The 6,081-nt window shown below is 35.5% G+C and overlaps 1 pseudogene across 1 annotated transcript; it reads left to right on the forward strand.

Annotated features, from left to right (window-relative positions):
- Window positions 1-6: 6 nt before the first annotated feature.
- Window positions 7-5,770, forward strand: LOC103251700 (annotated as a pseudogene). The gene is made up of 2 exons (XR_503735.2): window positions 7-4,289; window positions 4,394-5,770. The product of XR_503735.2 is annotated as a rho GTPase-activating protein 5-like (transcript).
- The last annotated feature ends 311 nt before the right edge of the window (window positions 5,771-6,081 follow it).

A 6,081-nucleotide genomic window follows, 5' to 3' on the forward strand; every position in this document is an offset into this window, starting at 1 on the left:
AAGATGATTCATATGATCTTGAAGACCTTTCTGCACAGAAATGAGGGAAATACAAACAACCAAATATAGTTCTGAAATTCGGGATCTATATTTTGAGATGATTTTATTTTCAGAATGAGAAGTATATATGGTTACCGTTATGAATGTAGAGACATGAGAAGAGTCATGATGGCAAAAAACAAAGAGCCTCGTCCCCCATCCTATACTATCAGTGTAGTTGGACTCTCTGGGACTGAAAAAGACAAAGGTAACTGTGGAGTTGGAAAGTCTTGTTTGTGCAATCGATTTGTACGCTCAAAAGCAGATGAATATTATCCAGAGCATACTTCTGTGCTTAGCACCATTGACTTTGGAGGACGAGTGGTAAACAATGATCACTTTTTGTACTGGGGTGACATAACACAAAATGGTGAAGACGGAGTAGAATGCAGAATTCATGTCATTGAACAAACAGAGTTTATTGATGACCAGACTTTCTTGCCTCATCGGAGTACGAATTTACAACCATATATAAAACGTGCAGCTGCCTCTAAATTGCAGTCAGCAGAAAAACTAATGTACATTTGCACTGATCAACTGGGCTTGGAGCAAGACTTTGAACAGAAGCAAATGCCTGAAGGGAAGCTCAATGTAGATGGATTTTTATTATGCATTGATGTCAGTCAGGGATGCAATAGGAAGTTTGATGATCAACTTAAGTTTGTGAATAACCTTTTTGTCCAGCTATCAAAATCAAAAAAGCCTGTAATAATAGCAGCAACTAAATGTGATGAATGCGTGGACCATTATCTTAGAGAAGTTCAGGCATTTGCTTCAAATAAAAAGAACCTTCTTGTGGTGGAAACATCAGCACGATTTAATGTCAACATTGAAACATGTTTCACTGCACTGGTACAAATGTTGGATAAAACTCGTGGCAAGCCTAAAATTATTCCCTATCTGGATGCTTATAAAACACAGAGACAACTTGTTGTCACAGCAACAGATAAGTTTGAAAAACTTGTGCAGACTGTGAGAGATTATCATGCAACTTGGAAAACTGTTAGTAATAAATTAAAAAATCATCCTGATTATGAAGAATACACCAACTTAGAAGGAACAAGAAAGGCCAGGAATATGTTCTCAAAACACATAGAACAACTTAAACAGGAACATATAAGAAAAAGGAGAGAAGAATATATAAATACTTTACCAAGAGCTTTTAACACTCTTTTGCCAAATCTGGAAGAGATCGAACATTTGAATTGGTCAGAAGCTTTGAAGTTAATGGAAAAGAGAACAGAATTCCAGTTATGTTTTGTGGTGCTAGAAAAAAACACCTTGGGATAAAACTGACCATATAGACAAAATTAATGATTAATGATAGACGGATCCCATTTGACCTCCTGAGCACTTTAGAAGCTGCAAAAGTCTATCAGAACGATGTACAACATCTAACATCAGAGAAGAGGAGGGTAGAAATGAAGAAAAAATTCAAAAAGACGCTGGAAAAGATTCAGTTCATTTCACCTGGATAGCCATGGGAGGAGGTTATGTGCTTTGTTATGGAGGATGAAGCCTTCAAATATATTACTGAGACTGATAGCAAAGAAGTGTATGGTAGACATCAGTGAGAAATAGTGGGAAAAGCCAAAGAAGAATTTCAGGAAATGCTTTTTGAGCATTCTGAGCTTTTTTATGATTTAGATCTTAATGAAACACCTAGTTCAGATAAAATGAGTGAAACTCATACAGTTCTGAGTGAAGAACCTAGATATAAAGCTTTACAGAAACTTGCACTTGATAGAGAATCTCTTCTACTTAAGCACATAGGATTTGTTTATCATCCCACTAAAGAAACATGTCTTAGTGGCCAAAATTGTACAGACATTAAAGTGGAGCAGTTACTTGCCAGTAGCCTTTTACAGTTAGATCATGGGCGCTTACGGTTGTATCATGATAGTACCAGTATAGATAAAGTTAACCTTTTTATTTTAGGGAAGGATGGCCTTACCGAAGAACTGGCAAATGAGATAAGGACACAATCCACTGATGATGAGTATGCCTTAGATGGAAGAATTTATGAACTTGATCTTCGACCGGTTGATGCCAAATCGCCTTACTTTTTGAGTCAGTTATGGACTGCCACCTTTAAACCACACAGGTGCTTCTGTGTGTTTAATTCCATTGAGTCATTGAGTTTTATTGGAGAATTTATTGGAAAAATAAGAACTGAAGCTTCTCAGATAAGAAAAGATAAATACATGGCTAACCTTCCATTTACATTAATTCTGGCTAATCAGAGAGATTCTATTAGTAAGAATCTACCAATTCTCAGGCACCAAGGGCAGCAGTTGGCAAACAAGTTACAGTGTCCTTTTGTAGATGTACCTGCTGGTACATATCCTCGTAAGTTTAATGAAACCCAAATAAAGCAAGCTCTAAGAGGAGTATTGGAATCAGTTAAACACAATTTGGATGTGGTAAGCCCAGTTCCCACCAATAAGGATGTATCAGAAGCTGACTTGAGGATTGTCATGTGTGCCATGTGTGGTGATCCATTTAGTGTGGATCTTATTCTTTCACCCTTCCTTGATTCTCATTCTTGCAGTGCTGCTCAAGTTGGACAGAATAATTCACTAATGCTTGATAAAATCATTGGTGAAAAAAGAAGGCAGATACAGATCACAATATTATCATACCACTCTTCAATTGGAGTAAGAAAAGATGTACTGGTTCATGGGTATATATTAGTATACTCTGCCAAATGGAAAGCATCAATGGGAATGCTTCGAGCACTTCTATCAGAAGTTCAAAACAACATTCCTGTACAACTGGTGGCAGTTACAGACAGCCAAGCAGATTTTTTGAAAATGAGGCTATCAAGGAGTTAATGACTGAGGGGGAACACATTGCAACTGAGATCACTGCTAAATTTGCGGCATTGTATTCTTTATCTCAGTATCATCGGCAACTGAAGTCTTTACTCTTTTTTTTAGTGATGTTCTAGAGAAAAAAAATATGATAGAAAATTCCTATTTGTCTGATAATACAAGGGAATTAACCCATCAAAGTGAAGACGTTTTTCTACCATCTCCCAGAGACTGTTTTCCCTATAACAACTACCCTGATTCAGATGATGACACAGAAGCACCACCTCCTTATAGCCCAATTGGGGATGATGTACAGTTGCTTCCAACACCTAGTGACCATTCCAGATATAGGTTAGATTTGGAAGGAAATGAATATCCTATTCATAGTACCCCAAACTGTCATGACCATGAACATAACCATAAAATGCCTCCACCTATTAAACCTAAACCAGTTGTACCTAAGATGAATGTGAAAAAATTGGATCCAACCCTTTTAAAAACAATTGAAGATGGTATTGGTAAAAATCCAAGAAAACAGACTTCCCGGGTACCTTTGGCACATCTTGAAGATATGGATCCTTCAGATAACTACGCAGAACCCATTGATACAATTTTCAGAAACAGAAGGCCTATTCTGATGAGATTTATGTTGTCCCAGATGATAGTCAGAATCGCATTAAAATTCGAAACTCATTTGTAAATAACACACAAGGAGATGAAGAAAATGGATTTTCTGATAGAACCTCAAAAAGTCACGGGGAATGGAGGCCTTCAAAATACAAACATAAATCTAAAACCTTGTTTAGTAAAACCAAGTCTATTATAGAAGAACACATTCAGATGCAAGTGATGATGAGGCTTTTACCACTTCTAAAACAAAAAGAAAGGGAAGACATCGTGGAAGTGAAGAAGATCTACTTCTTTCTCCTGTTGAAACTTGGAAAGGTGGTATTGATAATCCTGCAATCACTTCCGACCAGGAGTTAGATGATAAGAAGATGAAGAAGAAAACCCACAAGGTGAAAGAAGATAAAAAGAAAAACTAAGAACTTCAATCCACCAACACGTAGAAATTGGGAAAGTAATTACTTTGGGATGCCTCTGCAGGATCTGGTTACAACTGAGAAGCCCATACCACTATTTGTTGAAAAATGTGTGGAATTTATTGAAGATACAGGGTTATGTACTGAAGGACTCTACCATGTTAGCGGGAAAAAAACTGATCAAGACAATATTCAAAAGCAGTTTGATCAAGATCATACTATCAATCTAGTGTCAATGGAAGTAACAGTAAATGGAAGTAACAGTAAATGGAAATAACAGTAAATGGAAGTAACAGTAAATGGAAGTAACAGTAAGATACAGGGTTATGTACTGAAGGACTCTACCATGTTAGCGGGAAAAAAACTGATCAAGACAATATTCAAAAGCAGTTTGATCAAGATCATACTATCAATCTAGTGTCAATGGAAGTAACAGTAAATGGAAGTAATAGTAAATGGAAGTAACAGTAAATGGAAGTAACAGTAAATGGAAGTAACAGTAAATTTCTTAACAATTTCTTTCCTGTAAACTATGATGTATTCAGATATGTGATAACACATCTAAACAGGGTTAGTCAGCAAAATAAAGTCAACTTAATGACAGCAGACAACTTATCCATCTGTTTTTGGCCAACCTTGATGAGACCTGATTTTGAAAATCGAGAGTTTCTGTCTACCACTAAGATTCATCAATCGGTTGTTGAAACATTCATTCAACAGTGTCAGTTTTTCTTTTACAATGGAGAAATTGTAGAAACCACGAACATTGTGGCTCCTCCACCACCTTCAAACCCAGGATAATTGGTGGAACCAATGGTACCACTTCAGTTACCACCACCATTGCAACCTCAACTGATACAACCACAATTACAAACGGATCCTCTTGGCATTATATGAGTAGGAAGTTATTGCAAACAGCCTGGATTTGGACAAAAAGAAAATCTAAACATACATGTTTCAGGGTTCAGTAGTATACTTCATATTTCATACAGATAATTCATTCAAAATGATGACATTTTTCTCTTTGAACTAGATGGTATTCCTTATTCACATACATTGCAAATCTAGGACCATGTGGTAAGCATGACTGGAGAGGTTTAATTTTTATAAACAAAAATAGCTATAAAATACAAAGCTGCTGCTGCGTGCAACCTTATTGCAATCAGTATATCATTCCTGTGGCAATTTCTGTCACATTATATTGTGAAGAAAATTTTTCTATAGAAATTAAATGATTTAAAAACTCACATATATGAAGCATTTAATACTTTTCAGCCTGCTTTATGGCTGGTTTGTTATTTGATGTGCTAATTTGGGCAACTTAATTTACATTCCAGCAGTCAATGTAGATAACTAAAAGCCCAGCTAATATTTTAGAATTTCGGGCTACTTATGCCATGCTTGGGATGTTGTTTGAAAGAAAGAAAAAATAAATACACTTGGCATATCACAGAATTCTGCACCTTCATCTTTACTTCCAAGTAAACCTGTGGATGATTTGATGAGGAGTAAATGAACCTATTTCTTTTACATACATAACAAGGACATACTTATGGCTAAGGTGAGTTGATACTGTTGTGCAAGGATATTGTCACTGACTCATTTCTTTATGGTCCATAATGAAATAAACATTTTGTATACTGTTAATTCTGTAAACAGATGCATGTTCAAAAGATCTATGATGGTCTTGTAATCTTAATCTAATATATTTTAGATATTTTATTTTTTTCCCTCTTGGGGAATACATTTAGTGTAGAAAATACTTCATGACATTTTCATATATGGTTATATAACTTTTCATACATAAACATGAAATTTGTTGTAGAAAATTCAGATCTAGGGCTTCAATATAATCTGTTCCTTGAATCTATTTTTATGTGGCCCTTAAAAAAAAATATCCAAAAATCCATTGCTAATACAGCAATAAAAATACTTTGGGTACTGACAGACTCTTTGGAGTGTATATATTACAAATTTGTATTCATATTCTTTTCTGTGATATGTTGTACTAAAATCCAAAATGGCTTTTGCATCATTTTTAAAGCTGATTTCTTTTCCTTTGATGTTGGTACCAGAGTTAATATAAGTGGCTGCTGCTTTTGGGGATAAACATTTTGTTAGTAAAGATACAACCAGAATACTAAATTATAGGTAACATTTTCAGAATAGGTGGCACAGGTAAATTT

This window comes from Carlito syrichta, unplaced genomic scaffold (genome assembly GCF_000164805.1).
Source record: "Carlito syrichta isolate Samal-C Ts95f unplaced genomic scaffold, Tarsius_syrichta-2.0.1 Scaffold59777, whole genome shotgun sequence".
In the NCBI taxonomy this organism is placed as follows: Eukaryota; Metazoa; Chordata; class Mammalia; order Primates; family Tarsiidae; genus Carlito; species Carlito syrichta.